The following is a 27,637-nucleotide window of genomic DNA, read 5'->3' as shown; positions in this document are numbered from 1 at the left end:
CCTGGGCCGCCACAGCAGAGCGTGTGAACTTAATCACTGGCCATGGGTCCGGCCCCTGTAACTGACCTATTATAAGAGTGTAGTTTTGGTCATTTAGAGCATATTATTGCCTGTCATTTGCAAAGCTAATGAGTTGGATGAGGTGATATTTGAAGTCCAATAAGGCTCTAAGAGTGTACAATTTGAAGTCATTTTGGGAAGCCATTATCTGACCTACTCTAAGACCTCTATTATGCACTGATCGCATAAGTCAAGCCCTATAACAACATTAATCTTTGAACACAAAGATTTCCATTCTTCACTGAATAGCTCAACTCATCCAGATGAGATTTCAATACAATATCTTTTCAGTGTTTTAGAGAATGTGTAGGTTCCATCATGAACGAGGTTTGAAATATATCATATTATATTCAAACATTTTGGCTTCTTTCATATTGTTCAGTTGCTTTACATATGGTTTGTGTCACCTAGTCAATAAATAATTATGGGGAATCTTGTAGAATATAATCATAGCTTTCAAGGAAGTTTGCAATTTAGAAAATGGAGTTAGATACAAACATAATTGAAGTATATATGAGTTTTATATTGCTGTGTAACAAATTACCACAAACATAGTGACTGAAAGCAAAATTTTGTTATCTCACTCTTTCCCTTGGTCAGGAGTCTGGGTATGGGTTAGCTGGGTACTCTGCTCAGGCTCTCACCAGGGTAAAAGCAAGGTGTCAGGGGGCTGTAATTGCATTGGAAGGTCAGTGTCCTATTCCAAGCTCAGTGGTTATTGATAGAATTCAGTTCCCTATGACTACATAACAAAGATTCTTACTTTCTTGCCAGTTTGCATCAGAAAGCCATTTTTACCTACTAAAGGCTGTCCACATTCCTTGGACATATCCTTCTCCAAGGCTACAAGGCTGGTAGGAGAATTTCTCATGATTTAAATCTGCTACCTAAGAAATGATCCAGTAGTTTTTAAGGGTTCACTTTATTAGATTAGGTCTACCTAAAATCATCTCCCCTTTGATTAACTCAAAGTCAACTCATTAAATCTGGAAAATCCCTTTGCCGTATGAGGTAGTCTAATGGTAGGAGTGATATCCCATCATATATTTGCTGGTCCTGCTTATAGTTAAAATCGAGGGATTATAAGGCATGTACATGGAAGGGGGAATCTTGGGGGACATCTTCGAATTCTGCCTACCACAAAGTACAAGTTAAAATAAGTGTCTAAATAAGACAGAAGTTAGATTATTTATGGAAATTGAAATTATGTATACTATATATACATTGAGGAAGAAATGTGGATGAGAAACTGTAGAGTAAGTCTCTATGCATATATATTTTTTCTAGGTGGAAGAGATGTGCTAAAGGAAGAAAGAAGGTATTTTAACAAAAAGCAAGGCATATATTGTAGTGAAATGTGAAAATACAGGGACTATTCCTATAGCCCAATTTGGCCAATAGAGCTAATAAAGCTAATGGGAAAGATTTAGGTCATCCAATGAAAGGCTTTGAACATTGTGCTTGTTTCAGTAGGCAGTGAAAAGCTATTGAATGTTTGAGAGGATTGAACTGTCCTCTACCTGCCTCTTCAGATACACTCTCTGCTCTTCACCCTGGAAGGCCCATCTATCTGGACTACATTCATGAGGTCCCTTGCCTTTGGGCTTCCACTTGGGTTTGCCCAATCAGAAGCAATGGCAGGACATCTAGGGGAAGGAAGGAGAGTGAGGTGGGTTATATTCCTAAATTTTCTTCCTATGAGGCTGCTACCTCCTTTATTATCATAAAGGCCTCTCCACACAGCCCTTTGTATTTCTGGGTTCCAATAACCAATCCTTTCTCTCTCCCCTTCAGATACAATGATGGGAAAAATACTGAGATGTAAACTCCTGGGTATGCTATTATCCCTTGTGTTCTTTCTTTACTCATCCAACACCTTTTTAAAATCTCGCTATTAAACACTCTTCAAATTACCAAATTTGAATGTGCCATCTGTTTGCTACTGGGACTTGACTGAAATTGGAACTGATATAACTGAAATTCTTATGGGAAGATTAATGTGACAATGATGAATAGATGGTGTAGAGAGGGAAGAGACTGAATATGTTAGTCCAGCTAAGAGTAGTAATGAAGGCATGAACTAGGTGGTGAGCATGAGAAAACAGCGCAGACGATACAAGAAATAATGTAGAGTAGAATACATGGTTCTTAGCATCTGACTAATATAGGAGAGGAAGGAAAAGGATGTCAAAGGTAGTTCAAGGATAAAACTTGGTAACTAAGTGAACTTTCATGGAAAGTTCATGGAAATATCAACTCATGGAAGCGATTCATGGAAATATCAATGCCAGAAGAGATTTTGTGGCTATTAGGAATAGTGAGTTTGTTTCTGAACTAGTATACATTAACATGGTGCACATTCAAGTAGAGAAAACAAGTAGCTGATTGGAAAGGCAGATTTGGCATTTTAGAGGGTAGTTGATGCTAACCTTATAGACTTAAGAACTACGTAAAAGATGTCATAACCGAATTCATAAGAATTATTATTTCTTGAGAAAATCCTAAGGGCAAAGAATGTACATCCATGGACAAAACCTTAAGGCAGCTATGCATAGGGAAATGAAGAGGAAAATTTCGGAGAGGAAAGTGTCTCTTCTCTTTCTCTTCAGAGATAGAGATATATAAGTGTTAGAGGTATGATAAAAAGTCAAGATGTTATAAGAAAAAAATACAGAAGAGCTGTTTAAGAAGCAGGAAGTTGGTTTGATTAGTGGCAATCTCAGTGCCTGCCTAGTAACAGCACAAATTAATCAACAAAGTCTCTTTCACAGCCATCACTTCATAGGTATGCAGTCATTTATTTTACCATGTGACCATGCCACCTGCCTGGCCCAAGGTGTTTGGACCGGGAGTAGGCATCAACTCTAAAGGTAATAAAATTCAGATTCTGGTTGGTGGCCCATGAGTCCACGTGCATGATATGATAAATTTTTCAAAGGAAGTCTTGCTTTTAAAAATTTATATTGAGAAACCCAAGCAGGCTGAGTTAGTAAGTGGAAGTTGTAGCTAATAGTGTCTGAGGATAACAACATTCTGATGACTATAATGGGTCAGGTGCAAGACAAAATTATGAAGCAGCAGGAGCAAATAATAAAAACAATAAAGGGCAGCCAGCTGGCAGAGGAACAGACATAGGCAAAAATAAGAGTCACATCAACAATGTTGATTGTAGATCAATGATTCACTGTTGAGGCCAAGAGAAAGGGATTGACTCAAGAACCACCTTCCACCACATCTCTCTGAGGGCTAGCCCTGTTAAAATTTCTGTTCTTAGTTCTCTACACATACCCAATATAAAACCACCTGTATTTGTGCTAGCCTGACGGTCAATCTGTCTACCTATTCCCAGCAGTTAAGTGATTCTGAAATAAAGCGAATCCTTAAATGCTCTCTCTCTTCTATCGATATAGATATGTAGATATATAATCATATATATGACAATTATATGTATATAATTAAATATATATATATATAATCACTAGGAGTAAATAAAGAAACCGATTATCAGAAGGACACAGGCAGTAATAGGAACTGCTGAGACATTGCTTAGGTGAGATGTCTTTACCCACTCCAGGATGGTACCTAGGCATTTCATGACTGGTAAAATTGTTAATAAAGCTTTCCCATGCAAAGCAAGAATGTAGACAGGTAAGGAATGGAATACACAAAAATGACTACTGTAACAATCTAATAGCCCCTAGAAATAAAACTGAAGTGTCTTTAGCCCCTGCTTCCCAGGTGCCACGTTTTGTGCCATTTGACTGCCACCTCACCCTTTAACCAATAAGGTATATATAATTGATGAAGAACAGCAAGCCATTTGCTGATTAGCAACCCATAAACGACTTCCTAGGAAAAGATGATCACCACCAGGAACTGAAACTAGGAATCAGAGAGTCTGATTCCATCAATGGGTAGAAATTGAGTTTAAAAGACATGAGGCATAATTGGAATCAGAGAAGTCATAATGGGTCTTGTTTACTATAAATTATATGATAAAGCTTATCAGTGACAGAAGAATATAACGGGAACAAGAAGATAAACACAGAGTGTAGGTATCATATTAGACTGTAGTTGTCATATTAATGTAATGTAATATTAAAGAAATGCAAAATCCTTCCTCTTGTTGAGTTCCTTAAAACTACTTTGAAAACAGTATAATCTTTAAGTTCTAGGTTCAAAGAACTTTAGAACCATTGTAATGCCTCTTTTTAGATTTGTTGACAAAATATCAGAAATCTAATCATATTATTGCCTTGTCAATAAATGAGAAAAGCAAAAAAAAAAAAAAGTGGTTTCTAGTGCAAAACAGCAGAGAAAGTTGAGGAAGTAAGGGAGATTGAAGTGTGGGTTGTATTTCGGAAAAGGGAACTCATTAGTGACCTTTGAGAGAGCAATTTCAGTAGAGAGATAGGGAAAGAAAGCAGTTGTAAGAGATGAAGACTGAAGGGATAATGGATAATAAGAGCTGAGAGGAAATGGCTTTAGAGCAATATAAATGAAGATAGTTTTGAAGAGAAGGAAAGAGGTTAGGTCAAATAGGGCATGGTTGGATCAAGAAAAAGGTCCTTTTTACTACATTGATTTGCCCCAAATTATTGGGGAAACTAGAAAATATTTTTATGCAGCAGAGTAAGGTCAGTAGAGAGGATTTCTAAATTATAAATTCCTAGATAAGTGAAATCTTTTTATTGCTCAAGTATTTTCTAACAGTTATAAAATTAAATAACATATTTAAATCATCAGCCCCCAAATGTTTAAAAAATTTTATTAAAGGTTCTACAAAAAGGAGAAATACTGAGAAATCTCCTGGTTCAATGCCTTATTTTGATTAATAAAATCATTCAGTGACCCATTGCTTAAGTAAGGTGACTGAGTTTATAAGGTTTGGGGTTGTGATCATTCAACTAAGATTTTAATATTTCTGCTTTCTCATTACTTGTGTCCCCAAATGATTAAATAGTGAACCTTTCTATAATTTCTAACTTACCTCAAACATAAATGTGAGGAGATATGGCAAGTAAAGAAAAAATTGTCAAAGACAGCTGTTAATTTCTGAGTATTACACATCTTTGTCCACAGTAGATAGTAGATCTGACTATATATTCTAAGAAATTATAATCTACTTAAATAACTATTTGGGTGAAGATTGATATAAATTTAAATGCAATAATTTTTAATTTTGGCTTTTGTTTGTTTGGTTTTGCATTTTCTTTTTTTTTAACTGGAAAATAAGTTAGAATGGGTCCAATGACTGAAGTATGTGTCCTGCCTAAAGATGGGAGCAAACTAAGGAAGTGTGGACAGAGGTCACCCCAACAGGGGTTAGAGATTGCACACTGAGGTTAGTACTGATTCAGTAACACTGAGGCCTGGAAATGGTAATCTCCTCAGGGGTGATACTCTAAGAAAATTTCTGTATTACAAATACATTGACATAATGTGAAATAGGAAAATATCAGACTCTACATATTAAAATTCATGCTAACTGCTGCTATTTAATTCTGAGAGTGAAATCTGTGAAGTAGGCTATCACAAAGACAGGTTGAATGCCATATACATGTAACATGTTGAATGTGACAGCCAGAAATGAAACTTTTAAATGATTGTCTAGATGCAGTTCAAATAGTAAGAAATATTTGGTCAAAAAGTAAATTTGAAACAAATACAGGAGATCTCGTCAAGATGGTGATATGAGCAGGCATTGAACTCGTCTCCTGCCACGAACACAACCAGGTTGCAACAATTTTTGGAAAAATTACCCCAGATTGAAAACTGAAAACTGGATAAAAAGAACCCCCACAACAAGGAACAGTCCTGACAAAGGCAGAAGAGGCTGTAATTCCTGCTGAAGAGGAAAAAAGCCACCTTTGGGAGCGGCAGAGCTTCTCAGCTGGCCAAGCGGGAGACATCCTAAGGTATGCAGCCCTCCCTTGTGGAGTGAGGTCCGGAGCAGGGATGATACTGCTATAAGCATGCTTCAGACTCAGCCCAACTGAGATGGGGGTCTTACTGTCTGGCTTTGCTGCCTATTAACCGCAGCGAGGATACCCCCAGAAAAGCTATCAGCTGAAAGCTGAAAAGACCTGGGTCTTAAAGGGTCCACGCACAAACTCACTCATTGCAGCAAACTAAAATCACCAGAGAGAAGGCTGACAGACCTTTGGTGAAAAGAGACTCACCTGGTGTGCTCTGGGGGCATCTTGGTGAGAGGAGGGACCTCTCCTGAGACTGAGACATTGGTGGGGGCCATTGTTCTGAGCTAGTCCAGGTGTGCTGACATGACCCAGGTGGGGGCCATTGAGGTTCATCCCTTGGGCTGTTAGCCCAGGGGTCTGCCACACCCACTAGAGCACAGATTTAATCCAGTTCAGCCACGGCAGGCAACTGGCCCTAGGGACCAGCCCCACCTAACAGAAAGCCCTCAGGCTACTTTTCAGCCTGCATTGACTGGGTGCCTTGATTCTTTACAGGCAGGCAAGGGTGTCCGCCTCTGTGGGGCAGGGCCTGTGTGAGGACCAGGTGAACTGTAGGGGGCACTGGTGGAGAGGTGGCGGCGTCTGCAGTGTGGCATTGGGGTATGCTCCAGGGGGTTGGGAAGTGTGCACAGACCAGGACTGTGTTGATCATGTATGTAGTCCTGGGTGGGGTGGGGGTAAGGCTTATCAGCAGAAGACCTTTGCTTCACAAATAGCCATAAAAAGGATCAGTCACACCTTCCAAAGCCTGAAACAATTGAGTGCCCCCGTGCCAAGGGCTAGCCCCACCCAGCAGCACTCCTAAGAGAACTGACAACAGCCTTGTAGGCCTGAGGCCTATCACAACCATACGCCCCTGAGCCTAGCAACCAGCTACACTGGGTACCAACACAATTAAGAGGAAAACTTCAATAGGAATGTGCTGATAGACTTTGTAGCCAACAGTGCTGAGGCTCCCCAAACCAGATTTACAAACAGCTGGCCAGGGAAGGAAAGATTAGACTCCCTGGGTACCTGCAGTGGGAGCAACCCTGCCACAGCAGAAGGACACAAGTAGCCCACAAAGGTGTCACTCCGGGTTCTTATGGACTGGTGATGAGAAGGAAGCACACTGCTGGGCCTCATAAGGCAAATCATAAATAAGGCCACTTCCCCAAGATCAGGAGACATAGCCAACTCACCTAATACATAGAGAATAGCACAGAGAAAGAGGCATAATGAGGAGACAAAGGAATACTTTCCAAGCAATGGAATGGTACAAAAGCCCAGAAAAAGGACTAAACGAAACAGAAACTAGCAACCTACTCGACAAAGAGTTCAAAAAAAATATCATGAGTATGCTCACAGATAATGGGAGAAGAATGGATAAACACAGTGAGCACGTCAGCAAAGAACTGGAAGATATAAAAAAAAAAACAATCAGAAATGAAGAATGCAATACTCGAAATGAGAAATTCTCTAGAGAGACTCAATAGCAGAGTAGAGGAAGCAGAACGGATCAGCAAGCTAGACGAAAGCCTAGAGGAAATCACCCAAGCAGAATAGAAAAGAGAAAAAAGAATTAGACAGAATGAGAACAGTCTAAGGGAACTCTGGGACAATATCAAGCATGCTAACATTCAGATTATAAGTGTCCAAGAAGGAGAAGAGAGAGATAAAGGGGCAGAAAATTTATTTGTAGAAATAATAGATGAAAATTTTCCTAACCTGAGGAAGGAAACAGAGGTCCAAGTTCAGGAAGTACAGAGAGCTCCAAACAAAATAAGCCCAAAGAGGCCCACACCAAGACAAATTATAATCAAAATGTCCAAAATAAAAGACAAAGAGAGAATGCTAAAAGCAGCAAGAGAAAGGCCACAAGTGACATATAAAGGGAAGCCCATCAGGCTATCAGCGGACTTCTTAGCCGAGACCCTAAAGGCAAGAAGAGAATGGCAGGACATATTTAAAGTGCTAAAAGGAAAAAACCTACAGCCAAGAATACTCTATCCATCAAGGTTGTCATTCAGAATGGAAAGAGAGATAAAGAGCTTCCCAGACAAGCAAAAGTTAAAGGAGTTTATCACCAAGAAACCAGTTCTGCAAGACATGCTGAAGGGACTTATTTAAGTGGGAAAGCAATGACCACAAATAGAGATTAAAAAAATTATCAACAAAACAAAACAACAACAAAAAACTAGGCAATAAAATCACTTGTAAGGTAAAAATATAGTAAAGGCAGCAGATCAACTACCTGTGAAGATAATATGAAGGTTAAAAGACAAATGTACTAAAATCACCTATTTCAATGATAAGAGGTTTATGGATAGATACACACTAAACAAGCGACTATATATGATTTGAAAAACATACAATGTGGGAGGAGGGGAGTGAAAAAGTAGAGCTTTTAGAAAGAGGTCAAGCTAAAGAGTCTATCTAGTCAATATAGACTGTTATATGCATAGTATATTAAATAGGATCCTCATGGTAACCACAAACCAGAAACCTATAACAAGCAGGAAAAAAAAGTAAGACAAAAGAAATCAAACATATTACTAAAGATAGCCATCAAACCACAAGTGAAGAGAGCAAGAGAAAAAGAAAGGAACTGAGAAGAACTACTAAAACACCTCAAAAAAAGAAAAAGTGACAAAATGCCAATAAATACATATTTATCAATAGCTACTTTAAATGTCAATGGACTAAATGCTCCAATCAAATGCCGTAGGGTGGCCAACTGGATAAAAAAACAAGATCCATGTATATGCTGCATGCAAAAGACACACTTCAGACCTACAGACACTCACAAACTTAAAGTGAAAGGATGGAAAAAGATATTCCACTCAAATGGCAAAGAAAAGAAAGCGGGGGTAGCAATACTTGTATCAGACAAAATAGACTTTAAAACAAAAACTATAATAAGAGACAAAGATGGGCACTACATAATGTTAAAGGGAACAATCCAACAAGAAAATCTAACACTTATAAATATCGATGCACCCAACATAGGAGCACCTCAATATATAAAGCAATTATTAACAGACATAAAAGGAGAAATAGACAGTAACACAATAATAGTAGGGGACTTTAACACTCCACTTACACCAATGGATAGATTATCCAAACAGAAGATCAATAAGGAAAAACTGGCCTTAAAGGATACATTAGACTAGATGGACTTAGTAGATATATACAGAACATCCCATCCAAAACCACGGAATACAAATGCCAAATGCCCATGGATCATTCTCCAGGATTGATGACATTAGGCCACAAAACAACTCTCAATAAGCTTAAGAAGATTGAAATAATACCATGAATCTTTTCTGACCACAAAGGTATGAAACTGGAAATCAACTACAGGAAGAAAACCAGAAAAGCCACAAAAATGTGGAGATTAAACAAAATGCTACTGAACAATGATTGGGTCAATGAAGAAATCAAAGGAGAAATCAATAAATTCCTGTAGACAAATGAAAATGAAAACACGGCATGCCAAAATCTGTGGGATACAGTAAAAGTGGTTCTAACAGGGAAGTTTATAGCATTTCAGGCCTACCTCAACAAGAAGAAAAATCCCAAATAGGCAATCTAAAAGTGCACCTAAAGGTACTGGAAGAAGAACAACAAGCAAAGCCCAAAATCAGCAGAAGGAAGGAAATAATAAAAAACAGAGCAGAAATAAACAAAATAGAGACTTAAAAAAATAGAAAAAAATAATGAAACCAAGAGCTGGTTCTTTGAAAAGATAAACAAAATTGACAAACCCTTAGCTAGACTCACCAAGAAAAAGAGAAGGCTCAAATAAATAAAATCAGAAATGAAAGAGGAGAGATTACAACAGACATCTCAGAAATAAAAATGATAATAAGAGAATACTATGAAAAGCTATACACCAACAAATTGGATAATCTGGAAGAAATGGATAAATTCTTAGAAACATACAACCTTCCAAAACTGGACCAAGAAGAAGTAGAAAATTTGAATAGACCGATCACCAGTAAGGAGATCGAAACAGCAATCAAAAACCTCCCAAAAAATAAAAGTCCAGAACCATGTGGCTTCCCTGGTGAATTCTACCAAACATTCAAAGAAGACTTAATACCTATCCTTCTCAAACTCTTCCAAAAAATTGAAGAGGAGGGGAGGCTTCCTAACTCATTCTATGAAGCCAACATTATCCTGATACCAAAACAAGACGAGGACAGCACAAAAGAAGAAAAGTACAGGCCAATATCACTGATGAGCATTGATGCAAACATCCTCAGCATAATACTAGCAAATCGAATACAACATTACATTAGAAAGATCATACATCATAATCAAGTGTGTTTCATTCCAGGGATGCAGAGATGGTTCCACATCCTCAAATCTATCAACGTGATACACCACAGTAACAAAATGAAGAATAAAAATCACATGATCATCTCAATAGATGCAGAGAAAGCATTTGACAAGATACAGCATCCATTTATGATAAAAACTCTAATTAAAATGGGTATAGAAGGAAAACACCTTAACATAATAAAGGCCATATATGACAAACCCATAGCAAATATCATTCTCAATGGAGAAAAACTGAAAGCTATCCTTCTAAGAACAGGAACCAGACAAGGATGCTCACTGTCACCACTCTTATTTAACATAGTATTGGAAGTCCTAGCCAGAGCAATCAGGCAAGAAAAGGAAATAAAAGGGATCCACATTGGAAAAGAAGAAGTGAAACTGTCACTCTTTGCAGATGACATGATTTTATATCTCAAAAACCATAAAGATTCCACTAAAAAACTTTTAGAAACAATAAAGGAATACAGTCAAGTCACAGGATACAAAATCAATGTACAAAAATCGGTTGTGTTTCTATACACTAACACTGAAGTAGCAGAAAGAGAAATTAAGAATACAATCCCAGTTACAATTGCAACAAAAAGAATAAAATACCTAGGAATAAACTTAACCAAAGAAGTGAAAGATCTGTACACCAAAAACTATAAAACATCATTGAAAGAAATTGAAGAAGACACAAAGAAATGGAAAGATATTCTGTGCTCTCGGACTGGAAGAATTAGCATCGTTAAAATGTCCATATTTCCTAAGCAATCTATAGATTCAACGCAATCCCTATCAAAGTTCCAACAACATTTTTTCACAGAAATAGAACAAAGAATCCTAAAATTTATATGGAACAACAAAAGACCCCGGATAGCCAAAGGACTCGTGAGAAAAAAGAACAAAGCTGGAGGTATCACACTCCCTGATTTCAAAATATGCTACAAAGCCATAGTAACCAAAACAGCATGGTACTGGCACAAAAACAGACACACAGATCAGTGGAACAGAATTGAGGGACCAGAAGTAAACCCACACGTTTATGGACAGCTAATATTCGACAAGGGAGCCAAGAGCACACAATGGAGAAAGGAGAGTCTCTTCAACAAACGGTGTTGGGAAAACTGGACAGCCACATGCAAAACAATGAAAGTAGACCATTACGTTATATCATGTGGAAAAATCAACACAAAATGGATTAAAGACTTGAATGTAAGACCTGAAACCATAAAACTTCTAGAAGAAAACATAGGCAGTACGCTCTTTGACATAGGTCTGAGCAGCATATTTTCAAGTCCCATGTCTGACCTGGCAAGAGAAACAAAGGAAAAAACGACCAAATGGGACTGCATCAAACTAAAAACCTTCTGCACAGCAAAGGAAACCATCAACAAAACAAAAAGACAACCTAACAATTGGGAGAAGATATTTGCAAACCATATATCAGATAAGGGGTTAATATCTAAAATATACAAAGAACTAATACAGCTCAACAACAAAAAACCAACAGTCCAGTTAGAATATGGTCAAAAGATCTGAACAGAGATTTCTCCAAAGAAGATATATGGATGGCCAACACGCATATGAAAAGATGCTCAACATCATTAGCTATCAGGGAAATGCAAATCAAAACTACAATGAGGTATCAATTCATTCCGGTCAGAATGGCTATAATTAACAAGACAGGAAACAAGAAATATTGGAGAGGATGTGGAGAGAAGGGAACCCTTGTTTACTGCTGGTGGAGCATTATACACAATAGCCAAGACATGGAAGCAACCTAGTTGCCCATCAAGGGACAAATGGATAAAGAAGATGTGGTATTTATACACGATGGACTACTACTCAGCTATAAGAAATGATGAAATCCGGACATTGTGACAACATGGATGTACCTTGAGGGTATTATGCTGAGTGAAATAAGTCAGAGGGAGAAAGTCGTATACCGTATGATCTCAATCATAAGTAGAAGATGAAAACAATGACAAAAAACACGTAGCATTGGAGATTGGATTGGTGGTTACCATAGGAGAAGGGGGGAGGGGGGAGGGCAAAAGGGGTGATTAGGCTCACATGTGAGGGGATGGACTATAATTAGTTTTCGGGTGGTGAACATGATGTAATCTACACAGAATTCGAAATATATTATGATGTACATCCTAAAATAAATAAACAACTGTAAAAAATAATAAAAAAATAAACATATTAATATTTATGTTTAACTGTTACTTCAAATCTCATTTATTTACCCAATAGCTATTATAAGTCAGGTATTTTACAAACCACTGGAAACTCAAAAATGAAAATGGCAGGATCCCTGTTTTCAAGATACGCCTAGATCACTGAAATAATAAAAATCGCATCTTACCATAATATCAGAAACTAACTAGAAATTTAAATTTGAAAGTTCATCAAACTATCTTTAGTTGTAAGCACTAAATACATTTACATCACAATGTACATTAAAACATAGCCAACACATAGAAATAATGTAGCTTTCGTTTCTAAAATACTTTAAATGTTCATCTGATCTACCAATAAAAATTATGCCTAAGTGATTTTTCATTTTAAGCTGTATTTTTTAACTTTTTCAGCTTTATTGAGCTATAATTGGCATGTAACTTTGTGTAAGTTTAAGGTGTACAACGTGTTCATTTGATCCACTCACATATTGCAATATGTTTACTACTATAGCGTTAGCTAACACCTCCACCACATCTCATTTTAAATTTAAGTGGTTTTAGGCTTATGCAATTATCTCTCATTGCCCTTTTGTTATTGCAAACATATATTACGTAATAAAAACAACCTTGAATAATTTTCCAAATTTTATTTTTAAAACGTTTAAATATGCATATGGAATTCTTGTTGTCCTCTGAAGTGTGGAGGGCTTCCAAGTTACATAGAGATACATATATGAATAGATAGACTATCAAATATAGTAGATTTATGGCATTCCACTGTAAAATTTTATGTAAAATTTCTTATGAGCTAACAATTTGGATGAAAAAAGTAACTGGTCCATCAAAAATTTTGATTTTCTTATTTGACACAATCCAGACATTTTAGGGAGGAAAAGGACATTAAAAATAAATAATCTATACCATTTTAATTCAACTGTACTGAGTTTGCATGTCAGTGCCATGTTTCTGTACCTATGTGTGTGATCTTATACAATAAAACTATAAAAGTACTTATTTTCTAAAAATGCTTATTTTCAAACTGATTGAATCAATATCTTAGAGCAAAGCAGAATAATAAAGGAGGTCAGGTTGGCTGGTTCTGGCATAGTTCCTTCCCTTTCTCTCTCGTTCTTCCTTCCCTGGCCGACACAGAGCCTTTCTAAAGTACATTGCGGAGGAAAGCCATCTAACAAACATATTCACAATAAGATAATAGGAGTTATTATGTTATTCATTACAGGAATGTTTGCATTTTAGTGAGCAGAGAGCTAGTATTATCATGCTAGTTTAATATTTGCTTCTATATTCAGAAAGAAATGGATTCAAATCCTGGCTCCATTAGGCACTATGAGCAATTCAGACAAAGCTTTAAAGCTCAGTTTCCTGTTATATGAAGAGAACAGTATTCACTACATATAACTGATGTAATGAGAAAATATATGTAAAGTACTTAGCACAATCTCTAGCAAGTAACACATGTTTCATAAATTTGAGTTAAGGACATAGTTAAAATTGATGGAACACCACTATAAAAAGTATAAAACAAAATACATAGAATAAATCGAGATATTTCTATAGTTTAATCAACACCTAATACATGACAGCTATTGTGTTCAATTGTAGAAATAAAGTATTATATTGGCTGATTTTATCTATAAATGCATTTATTTATGTATAGGTGACATTCTCATATCTTTCTGAAAGACAAGGACAAAAGTCACCTTGGCTCAGCACAGCTATTAGGTTTGTAGTAAATTGAGTGGCTCCTCTTGGTTGTGCAAGAGGGCAAATATTAGTTTGTAATAACTGAATTGATGCAGAGAAAAGGAGGAGAATTGGTGTCCAATTAGACTTATTTTGGAAGTCAAAAATACTGAATGTTGAATGATTTTATCTCTGTATTCTTAATAATCCAGTGTTTGCATGGCATCCCAGATAGTTCTGCCTGAGTAGAAGTATGCACTTTCTCTGCTCAAGTAAAGAGCGAAGGGAGGGACTGACATTGGCACTGTGCAGAGTAGCACAGGGGCTGTGCAAGGATGTGGGAGGGACAGCCATCATCTCAGCAGCAGCACAGCTTCCAGGTGGCTGTGGATAGAGTTGTCGTCACTGACACCAACTGGCAGGAGCCAAAGGTTAACATTGTAGACGAATGACACTTTGCATTTCTCTCTGTATGCCTAGTATTTGGAAGCAGGTCTGAATAAGCCCCAGATATTCTTGGTCAAATATGAAAAATAAAAGTCTTTGAGAGAAAGGAGTCAGATTTGATGTTCATATACACAATGATAACTCCAGAAACTGATTGTATTAATTAAGGATGCATAATTATAGTTATACTGTAAGCTATTAAACTGGATCGAACAAGGGATATGTACAGCTGTATATCTGTATATAATTTAAAGAGGAATATAGTGGAGGATAGTAATTATACAGAATTTATTAAACATATTCAGTAAGTAAATGGTCAAACAGTGACTGAAATCCATTCACTCTCTTTACAACCCTGTCAACACGCTAATGTCAGACCTCCTGCTTTACAAACTAAATTGCCCTTATTTATGAAATCCCTTGAGCATGGGGTATATGAAAAATATCATCTAAGTGATGTAACTATCCAATTATAAAGTTGAGATGTTTCATGACTTAAACGGCTCTTCCTGTGTCAGTGAGGTGATCACACCTCACTTAGAAACCTCACATCTTACCTGAGCCAAAGCATGTTCAGCACGGAAAGAAAGAATCTGGGGAGTGGTGTTAGAGGTCTCAAACTTTCCCTCTGTGCCTTGCAATTATTTGTATCTTGGAAATTATTAATGAAATTAAATACTAGTGTGAACAAAACTGGGACGCCCTCATTGGTCTAACAGGCGAATCCAGCAAGCAAACTGCATAATCTTAAAGTCAGTACAGAAGTCCACGCTGTGCTGTGAAGCAGCCGTGCAGGCCTGCTAACCCTGGGTTAGAATGACCTTGCAACCCCACGCCCCAGGACTGAAGACGCTGCTGGACAGATCCACAACAGAAAAGATAAAGGGACTTGGCTTCCACCTTTCCCTGCTGCATTTCTTAGAGGTTGAGGGAAAAAGTAATGAGCCTGGTCCTTGCCTCCCTCCATACAGACGTAACTCCAATACTCCAAGCCTTGTTTGCCATATAACCAAAGAGCTCTTGTTCATGTCCTCTTTGAAGTAGGGGACTATTAGATGTGTAAGCCCTTTCCTGCATGGACACTGCTCTGTTAAAAAGTATACAAACTGTGCTCAGATCCGTAGACCTGGAAGCAGTTCCTCAGAATACTCTGTTGGACTGTTTCTGGGGCCTCAAGTTCCTCACCTTGATTATCAAATAAACTCCTTTAATTAACCTTTAGCCAGACTCTTTATTTCAGTCAACATTAGGTACGATATATAGACATATAACTTACAATACAGACACAAATAAGTTTTATACATTAATTTTATAACTCTTAAGGATAAAAAGTGACCTTTTTCCTAGAGAAACTCAAAGTTTAAGAAAAATAATAACACTAATCAACACCATTTATGGAGTCTCAAATATGCGCTGGACATTTTCCATAAATTAGTTAATCTTCAGAAAAATCACAAATGACACTATTTTCATTTTAATTAAGGAAACAGGCCATTAAAATTTAAAAAGATAAAATAAAATTTTAAAGAAATTAGAAATAAAAGCCATTCCCAAAGTCCCAAAACTAATTAAAAAGCCCAGCTGGTATTTGAACTTATCAGGAGCTGATTCAAAATACTCCCTCTAGACTAGTGAGGAAGGCAATCAAGTGAAAACTATAAAAGGAAATGGCAAACCCCATAACAGGGGCATGTGGGAGCACAGGCCAAAGAAGTCTGAGCCTAGGAATTGTCTCAAAAGAGATTATTTGGACTGGCTTTAAAGAGAAATAGGAGCAGAGTAAGGAAGAGAAAGGTTCAGGATGGCCTGTCAGATTGAAAGAACTTGCAAAAATCTATATATTGATGCATGAGAAACTATCAATAATTATTGTGGGAAAGGGACATTCTCCAAAATCCTTCAAATTATACCGTAAGCTTCTGCCTATAAGCCAGTCTGGAGCTGAGCCTGAGCCTGCTTTCAGAAATTGAGATGTTTCTGGGAGTGTGCTGGAGGCCCAGGCTGTTGCTTTGGACCTAAGGGGAAAAAGTGTGCTGTAATAAACAACACTGCAATGAAAGAGGTTTCTCTGTGCACTCTATTGGAATTGTGACTCTTGAAGCTTTTTAATTATTTTTAAAATTATTTTTGTAGTTATGCTGTGAAATATCTTTTCTTGACACTCAGTGTCTATTTTCTGTTTTCAGTTTCCTGCTTTCCTCCTGATGCACTTGGTACTCTGCCCAGGGCACACTATTTGTGTGTGTGTATGTGTCTCTGTGTATGTGTATGAGTGTGCATGTAACTTTTACAGAAAAATATCGATCTTCTTTGGGGCAATCATGGTTGCCCTCAGGAACTTACAGATTCATTGAAGGACTCGGTTAAAGGAAATGAATGTGAAATATATGACTGAGCACCAGTTTCTCTTTAAAACTTGAATCTTTAAAACATCTGCTCTGCACCTAAAGTTTGCTGAATTTCTGGACAATATTGCAGTTCACACTGGTCTGTCATGTTGATCATCCAGATTGCTTCTTTAGGACTCTTAAAACTACATATATTTGTTCATTATACTTGAAACTATAACTAGAAACAAGTATGACTGACAGTTGTCCTTAATTAGTAAATATTCCAAAGGACGCTGATATTTTTCATTGGGTCCTCTATATTAGGTGAAAAATGCTTTATGTTCAGTGATTAGCAAAGATTCAGGGGAGGTTCAGGTAGCTGTGAAATCTGCATTCCAGGACGAAGAGGGTTTTCTCTAGGGAAGTCTCTCCAAAGATGTGCGATAAGCACCAGTATTGGTACAGATATGATTTTAGGTATTAAGATACAGTTTTAAATTATATTGGATTACATGGGGGAGAAAATGATTCCCTTTTCAATTTGATTCCAAGGCTTCTGACTGCATCATGAGGAACATCTCACTGGCACAAAGATGCATTGAACAACCCCTGCCTTTTGCTAATCTTCCTTCTTATAGAAGAGGTGTAGGCCTTAGTCTCAGAGCCTTCTCCAAGCACTGTATTTGGCCAGAAGTCAACAATCTTGTGGTGGTTTCACTGGTTATTTTAAACCACTTCTTATTGGCAGATGGTTGTTTTCTACTTACCCTAGTGTTAAAAAGTTTCTTCCTTAAGTTCATTTAATAAATTATGTGTAAATTTATTTACTAAAAACTCTAAAGGAAAAAAGAAAGTTTCAATTATTTTTCTATGATATTAAACTCTTTCCCTCTCAGGCTGTCCCTCTCAAAACCAAACCAAACCAAAAAACAGCCTTCAAAATTAAAATGCATCAGTAGGCTCTAGGTTAGGACCACTTCTGATTAACAGGTTAAAGAGCAACCGTGGTTCATGCAGCATGCTCAATAAACATGAGTACAGAAGGTCAAGAACCCCTATGCTTCTTATGTGTTAGCCTGGCAATGAACACAGGTAGTGACCAGCAGGCCAAAATGTTGGCAACAAAGCCAGGTGCCTTTTTATTTAAATAGAAAACTAACCAACCATTCTTCTTGAGTTTTCTATTGACCTTGCCTTTTATTGAACCAGTAAAAATTCTCCCTGAAAGGTTAGGGAATCATTTCCAATGATAGGGTGTTGTAGCTGCTTCTACAAAGTGCCACTTGGTCCTGTCTTCCTAACACCTGAACTGTTGTCAGACATGCAGGTGTAATTATCCATAATATACCTTAACGAAACACAAAGAGAAGCTAACACCGGTTTACCTACCTCAGTTCTATTGTTGTAAGTAAGAGGAAGCAAACGTGCAAAATCTCTCCAAAGGACACTGAAGGTCTCTAGAGAGAATGTGCTTATAGGATTATCAAATGAAAGGAAGAGTAAAAGGATTTATTTGAAAGGATTACTTTGAAAGAGAATAAAAGGGAAGGAAGTCAACAAAAATAATGAGATGTAGACGTAAAAGTTTTGAGAAAAGGATATGGATTTAGATTATGCTTTTTACTGTATTAAAAATACACTAAGGAATTATTCACAATTTCTGAGCGTTTGGCTGAGAAATCACTTGGAGAGTAGCGTTGATGACCGACTGGAACAAGGTGGACTTTGAAATCGATGTGAAACAAGAAAAAAATGTAGCAGGAAGAATGGCTTGCTTTTCAAGGACTAATGAATGTGTAATATTGAATTAGAGACAGATATTAAGGAAAAGATGAGAAAAGGAGGTATCGGTTTATACATAATCCTGTTTTGAGAACAATCTCAGAGGTACATGCTCACAGCTATGAGGAAATTGGGCACTCTCACTACGTTTAACTTCTTATGGTAATAATTATTTTAGATGGGATTAAAGGAAAACAATAAACATGAAGGAAAATAGAAACATCTGTGTAATTTATCTATTCAATATTTGTAACAATTTATGTTTACACACATTCTTTTTTTAATTAGAGGAGAAAATACTAAAATCTACATACTTCCATTGTGACAGATACCTTACGTATATTATTTTATTTAAAACTAGTCACAACTTTGAAACATTGATATTAGGATCTCTGCAGATGGGGGAAATAGCACTCAGGATTACATCACTGTCCATAACCGTATCCACTTCCCTCCCTGCTAACGGGATACAATAGCTTTTTTGTTATACAAGTTGAAACCTACGATAAGAGAAACAGAAAACATTCATTCAGTGTTTTCTCAACTATATTCCAAAGGGGTGGTGGATTTTTACTTCCAGCGATGAAAGAGTAAATGGCATTAGACTTATCTTTCCATCAAAAGCAATTATTTATAAAACTGGACACAGTATATAAGGCAACAGTTTTCAGGCACTCACTGATAGGCAGCTCACGACTGTGATCCCTGAAAAAAGGAAAACACATGAGGAGAGTGTTATGATCCCCTAGGTTTCTCCCTTGGGACACTTTTCTGCCACCGTTCATGAAGAGGGAGTCCGAGAAGGGATGCAGTCCCACTGAGCAGAGAAAGCAAATATGGGACTTGCAGGCTGCTAATGTAGTAGGAAGTTGCAAGATAGGGCTTTGAAAAGAAGGAGTTGTATGGGAGAAGAGAGTCTGTCTGGGGATTCACCATAGGTGCTTGACCAAGGGCTGGGCTACTCAGGCTGAGTTCAGCTCTAAGAGGTATTGCGAAGATCTCCTGCTAAAGAGCTGAAAGATGAATGGGGATCGCAAAGGTTATGCAGTGTGGTGGACATTAGATTTATGACTCAGCAAGAGAAGAGAAAGCTCAGCAAGTCCCTTGGTGAGATCCAAGAAAGGACAAGCCTTTGGAGTAAATAACACACCATAGAGTAATTGCCTCAAGCTAACACTAATACGTGCACCTAGTAGGCTGGCCTGCTCTAACAAAGAATAAAATGAAGTTTGACGGAACCAGGAAGATGCAACAGTAATTTCTTATCAGTATACATAAAATGTTGGCCGAGTTAGGCTATATGGTGGGCCATAAAATAAGTCTCAATAACTTTGAAATTATTGATATCTTACAGAATATGTTCTCTGAAAAAAACTGATTAGCAATCAATAAATAAAGATATGGAAATTCTTCAAACATTTGGAAATTAAATAACACACTAATTAATTTATTATTCAAATAAGAAATCACAAGGGAATTTAGAAAGTATTTAAAACTAAATAATATTAAAACTACAAATACAAATCTGTGGAGTTTAATTAAAACAGTATTGTGATAGAAATTTACAGCTTTTAATGCTTATATTAGAAAAGTACAAAAGTTTAAAATAAGTGGTTTGTTTCTACCATAAGAAAATAGGAAAAAAGGGCAAATTAGAAACAAAAAAAGTAGATAGAAGAAAATAATAAAGAGCTGTGCTCAGTGAAATAGAAAATCAGTAACAGAGTAAATGAATATAACTTGTTAGTTATATGAAACGATTAATAAACTTGCTAAAATTTTAGCAAAAGTTAGCTAAAAATTGCTAAAAAGACAGATCAAGAAAAAGAGAAAAAAATTCCAATTACAAGAATGAATGAAAGAATATAGCTACAGACATATTACAAGACAGAGGAATATTACGGAACATTTAAGCAACTTTATGCCAATAAATTCAACTCAACTGACACAAGAAGAAATAGAAATCGAAGTTACTTCAGATCTGTGTTTACATAGGGACTTCACATAAGAATGCACAGGTTTTTCCTGCTATCCAAAAGTTTGCTTGGCTTTTACTAAACACCTATGATAGTACCGGGTTTTGCTAACTGAAAGAAAACTGAAGACGATTTTGCTTTTACGAAAAAAAAGGCGAAAAGCAAGAATAGCGTTCAGTGTTTGTTTTGCAGGAGCTATTACAGAGGCAGCGCGCACCCTGAGCCCTGAGAGCCGTATCCCGAGCTGCTTCCCTGCGAGCTACGCTCAGCATCTCAGGGTCAGACCGCCACAGCTCTGAACTGCGTGGGTGAGTATCTGGGCTTCATCTCAATTTATTTTGGTAGGTTAATTTTTGGGTCTGGGAACGCTAAAAAAAATTTTCCCATATAAATTAATGGTAATTGCTTCTTTGCTTTATGCCATTTCGGTTTACGAAACGTTTCATAGGAATGCTGGGGGAAACCTGTATAGTGATGACCAAAAGCACATGAAACAAGGCTCAGTATCTGGGAAGGGCAAAGTAAAATTACAAGACACCACTTAACTCTCTCTAGAATGAGTATGATTAAAAAGATAATTGACCTGAATTGTTGAGTATGTGGAAACAACTGTAATTCTCATACGTTTTTGGTGGTTGTGTAATATGGTACGTCCGCTCTAGGAACGGTTTAGCAGTGTCTTAATAAGTTAAATAACTACTAATGACCCAACAATTCCACTCTTAGTTATTTATTCAAGGAAATTGGAACGTAGGTCCACAAAATACTGGTGCAAGACTATTTATGACAACTCTGTTCTTACTAACCCAAAACTAGAAACACAGAAATATCCATTAATAGGAGACTAGGCACATGAATTGTGTTATAATTTTAGAATGATATACCCTTTAGCAACAATAAAGAGAGGACCAGTGATTACACAAACAACATGGATATCTAAAACATGGAGTAAAAGAAGCCAGACCCCAAAGATTTCACTTATATGAAACTTCAGAAAAGACAAAACTAATCTATGCTGATAGGATCAGAACAGTGGTAGCATATAGAGAATGGGAATTGACTGGAAAGGGTAAAGGGAGTTTTCCAGAAAGGCAGAAATGATCTCTCTCTTGATTGGGATTAAGTTTAAGAATGTACAGCTCTGTCAAAACTTCTCAAATTGTGTACTTAATATCTCTGCATTTCACTCTGTAAAATTCACGTCATTTGAAAACATATACATAAGGCAAGGATTAGGAAAAAGATAATCACAGAGACAACTCTTTGGCAGTTTTCAGCTATTTAGTCCTCAAATACTCAAAATGACTAGCTAGGAGATATAATTTCTAGCCCATATTTTAGTAATCATTTGGAAAAATATACCTGTATCTATGTTTATATGTGTTCTGTAAATGTCTATGTTTTATACAAACACACGTGCACATATAATAGTGAAGGTCATTCACAAAAGTCAGTTTGTTAATATCCACATAGCTTATACTTTAAGATTCCTTTGTGCAACTAAAAATCAACCTTAAATTTACAAATATATAGCTGATAAAATTTTTAAAACTAAATGATGTTTTGTTATAAATTTTTAATTACTCCTTTATTTTTCCTTTGCTTTAACCTTTCTAAAAATTGTATACAATTTGTTCCTGAGATATGCATGCAGCAAACAACTTAGACTGTTTCAAAGAAAAAAATCTGAAAAGCAGGAAAAAATGATTTTTGTTCTGTTAATATTTGCATAGTAAATATGTAGCATAATATTAAGTATTTCAGTCATACTTTCCGATAGTAATATAAATACTATATATACAATATCATATATACACATATATTTTGATGCCTTTACTGTAGTTAAGGTGAAAATTACTAAGATTTAAATAATCTCCCCTCAATATGTGACCCTTTTTTACATAGTAGGGAGAACATTTTAATTTAAAAAAATATATATGAATAAGCCTTGAAATTAATAAAGTAGAGGTACAGGGAAAATTAATGAGGTTAGTTTCTGACAAGTGCTATGAAAGATACAAAAAGGTGCCAGAAGAAGATCACACATTTTAAGTAATTCTTGAGGTATAAAAAGCATAGGAGGGGCTGGCCTGGTGGCATGGTGGTTAAGTTCACACACTCTGCTTTGGTGGTCTGGGGTTTGCAGGTTTGGATCCCAGGAATGGACCTATGCACTGCTCATTTAGCCATGTTGTGGTGGCATCCCACAAACAAAATAGAGGAAGATTGGCACAGATGTTAGCTCAAGGATAATCTTCTTCACCAAAAAAAAAAAAGAAAGAAAGAAAGACAGGAAGAAAAAGCATAGGAATAGGATTTATGGCAAAACTAGAGTAGACAAAAAGATAATTTATATATAATGTATATATGTAAAGTTCATCTATAGATCATATATGTAATTTCTAATATACATATAAACTATATTTGATAATATACATATATAAATATATACATAACCCATTTATGTAAAAAAATATTTAACCAAAATGTTAATACCAGTTAAATCTGGGTTATGAGTTTTATAGTCATTTTTAATTTATTTTTTTCCTAAGGATTGGCACCTGAACTGACAACTGTTGCCAATATTCTTTTTTTTTCTGCTTCTTCTCCCCAAATCCCCCCAGTACATAGTTGTATATTGTAGTTGTGAGTGCCTCTAGTTGTTCTATGTGGGCCATCAACTCAGCATTGCCTGACAAGTGGATCCTGTGCCCAGGATCCGAACCTGAGAAACCCTGGGCTACTGAAGCAGAGTGTGCAATCTTAACCACTTGGCCACAGGGCTGGCCCCAGAGTCACTTTTAATTTTTATGGGTTTTTTTTTTTTTTTACAATAAATATGAATTATTCACCTTGAGAATGTTGGGGAACTATAACTGAAATCAAAATCTTAGGATCCTAATCTTGATGTGAGGACCCAGGGAGGTTCTGCTCCCCACTAAAAAAAAAGGAATCTTCTCTCAACTCAGAAAATCTCTTGACAAAGGTCATAGAGAAAGAAAGCATTACTGAATAAGCAGTACACCAGAATATGATGCAACAGCACAGGAAATCGACAAAGCGATTGCCAAAACAGAAAGCATTCTCACCCTTTTGTACAGCCAGGCAGATAGAACCCATTACATACATGTTCTCAAGATAAATAATAACTAGTCCTCAAGTAAGAGGACTTGACAGCACCATTTGTCACACATAGTTCATCTTAAATTTGCCGGGTTATTGGAGTGATGATCCGTGTCAGCCAATTGGCTTTCACCAGAGGAAAATCACACCTCATCTCTTTATGACTATAGGTATTTTTGCAACTTGGAGCAAGGTGACCACTAAAGTTAGGTTCCTGTCTGTCTACAGAAACTGGAAGAAAGGGATGTTATCTTCCTTCAGATTTACGTATTTTTAAGAGATGATTCCTGAGTCCTCCAGAAAGGCATTCCTGTGTCATAAAGCTGGTGAAAATATTTACACACATTTCAAAGAGAGAGGAAAGGACTTACAACTCCAAGTTTTCTGAAGTAAAAGCTCTAAGAAAAAGGAAAAGTAGAGAAGTCTTTCCCTTTATTTTCAACAGGGAGAATTAAGCCTCTTATTTTTAAACTTTTATTTGTCTTAACAAAAGGCAAAACACAACCACTTTTAAGTTTAATAAAAAACATATTTAGTCATTTGTTAAACATCAACTATACACAAACTGTTAAAAAAACAAGACAATAGGCTCAAAATGGAGCCACTTATGCTAAGCCTCAAGTCACCAAACCAAGACGATTTGATTACGGTTTCTTCTCTCCCGGAAATGGAACCTTGAAGCAGGCAGGAATCCCCTGATCAGCACTAGATAGGTGTTCCGCCTGATAGACCCGTGCTGTCCCCCAAGGGAAAGTAACCTTGCAATAACCAACTCTGCTTTTCACCTGGTGTGACTTCCTTTTCCTGCTCCCTTCTTCCTTTAGAAGTCTTTCATCTCGTACAGCTCCTCAGAGCTCCTTTCTATCTGCTAGATTGGATGTCGCCCAATTCAAATCAATTTTTGCTCAAATAAACTCCTAAAATTTTTAATATGCCTCTGTTTATCTTTTAACAAAACATTTTTTAAATGGAGTTTACAGTCTCATAGTGGTGGGAGGGACATAAAAATAATAATACATCCCCAAATGCATTACTTCTGTGAATGTGAACTTTGGACATACAAGATAGAGTTTCTCTGCTTAACAAGACTTCAGGAGGCAAAGTCAAAGAAGGATTATGGGGTCATTTTAGGGATGATATTTAAATTGTCCAGGAATTCATCATTTGAAAGAGAATGGCTTTTTCAGGTAAAGGAAAGAGTGAGTGCAAAGCATGGCTTAAGTAAAGTGTGATTTTACCAACACCAATGTGTAAAAGACAGAACAGGAACAGATTGCTAAACGCCAAATCAGGAAGTACTTTACATAAAATACTAAGGATTTGGGATCGCTATTTAGAAAAATAGCAATCTACTGATATTTTAAAGCAGGATAGCAACATCAGTAGATTTGTTTTTCTGGATAACTGCTGATTGTGTGGGATCTCTTACCAGAAGTGTTGGCTCCCAGAGTTTGCATTTTCCCCTGAATTCTTAGACAAAGCACCCAGCCTGCAATGCTTACAGGCCCTCCACTTGTCCTTAAAAAGCACAAATTCTCATATTTAAGTAAGCTGACTGGAAACCCTAAATATTTACATTTTTGACTCATAATGTAGCGGTATATACTTTGCATTACAATTTGAAAATGAAATATTTTAATTGGAAGTTTTATTTTGGAAATTAGTAAATTAAGGCATTCCATTCTGATCATAAACTCCTACATTTCGAGCTTTCTTAGTCAGTCCTTCCAAATGTATTCTTTGACTTCTCATAGGCTCCTCATCATGCAATTCCTTTTCTTTTTCTTATCTATTCCTATCTTCTTATCTCAACTACCTTTCTAATTTAATGAGGGCCCATAGTCCATTTTGTTAACCACTATCAAGGCAGGAGCCTCTTAAATTCATTCTCTTTCCAGCTGAACTTTCATGTGGAAAACCCCAATCCTGGATTACTCTAATTGCACATTGATGTGGCCTATAAATTCAATGATGTTGAACAGCAATCTCTTCATTTCCATAACTAGCAATTTATTACATTTTCCACAGAGCCTATTTCAAAAATATTACCCTTTTTCTTTTCTTTGAGGAAGATTAGCCCTCAGCTAACATCTGCTGCTAATCTTTCTCTTTTTGCTGGGGAAGATTGGCTCTGAGCTAAAATCTGTGTGCATCTTCCTCTATTTTACGTAGGATGCATGCCACACCCTGGCTTGACAAGAAGTGCATAGGTCCACACCCAGGATCCCAACCAGCAACCCCCAGGCCGCCGAAGTGGAACGTGGGAACTTAACTGCTGCACCACCAGGCCAGGCCCCAAAATGCTACTCTTTTCTGAAATCTTAGATTCTGTAGCCACTCTCTTCATTTTCCATAGGTGAATAGCTCCTCACTTACAGAGACACTAGAAACTATAAGATCTGAACTAACTTAACTTCCCTCAACCAAACTTACTTAGCAATCATCTTTCTTTCTTCACCCTTTGACACAATAGAAAAGGAGTCCTGTTTCTTGCAAAAGCCCATCTCTCCCCTGAGCTCTGGATCTCACACTCTACCTTTCTTACTTCATCCAGTGATTATCCTTTCTTCCTTGTCTGCAACACTCCCTCTTCTCTGCTTGCTCCCGCTCACTAGCATTTCAAGATGCCTACATCTTTTTCATCTTTAGTAACCAGAAAGGAAACAAAGGCACAAAACAGAAAACTCTATTTCAACCCCTGACCTACTCTACCAACTCCTCCTACCTTTTCTCCCCTTCAGAACCAAAGCTGACTACACTCACCTGCATTTAGCATGTCCTCGATTGCTGATAAAGCTCACCTGCACTCCTTGCCTTGCTTGTAGTCTGGCTGCTGTCCTTCCACCCTGCCGAAGCTGATCTCACTAATGCTAAACCCAAGAGACGTTTTTCATCCTTCACTGTTACTGATGTCTCAGCAGCATTTGGGCCTCTTGACCTTTTGCACACATCTTACCATTGATGTTTATAACAATACCCTCCAACAGTTTTAGTCTCCACTTTTTGTTCTTTATTGGTGGACTGTTTTCCTCTGCCTTTCATAAAATGTATTACTCAGCCGTTTTATTTTTCCTTTTCCCTTCCATCTTATACCTTCTATCTGGATGAAGTTCTGCTTTCCAGTATCTAAAAATACCATCCATAGTGGCCGGCCCAGTGGTGCAGCAGTTCAATTCAGATGTTCCACTTTAGTGGCCCGGGGTTCCCTGGTTCAGATCCTGGGTGTGGACACGGCACTGCTTGGCAAGCCATGCTGCAGCAGGCGTCCCACAAATAAAGTAGAGGAAGATGGGCACCGATGTTAGCTCAGGGCCAGTCTTCCTCAGCAAAAAGAGGAGGATGGGCAGCCGATGTTAGCTCAGGGCTAACCTTCCTCAAAAAAAAAAAAAAAAAATCCGTATCCTGCTGACTCTCAAATTGCTACCCTGAGATGCTTTACTTAACTGTTTTTTAAACATCCAAAATTGTACTCATCAGCACCTCTCTCAAATCATTCTCTAATCTTATATTTCTTATCTCAATGACTCGTACAACTCTATAGCATAATGATCAAGCTGGAAACCTGAAAATGTGTCTATCTTTTCCTCCCTTTCCCCCTACAGCCAATTCCTATATAGTCTAATTCTGTGAGAGCTTAAACAGCTGTTTCCTTTTCTTTATCCCGACTGCCACCAACTAAGTTCAATTCAACACTATCTTTTCATTACTAAAATATTCTCAAAACATGTCTCCCTACTCTCCAGGCC

Source organism: Equus przewalskii, chromosome 18 (assembly GCF_037783145.1).
Source record: "Equus przewalskii isolate Varuska chromosome 18, EquPr2, whole genome shotgun sequence".
NCBI classification, from domain to species: domain Eukaryota; kingdom Metazoa; phylum Chordata; class Mammalia; order Perissodactyla; family Equidae; genus Equus; species Equus przewalskii.
This window is presented reverse-complemented; position numbering follows the sequence as displayed.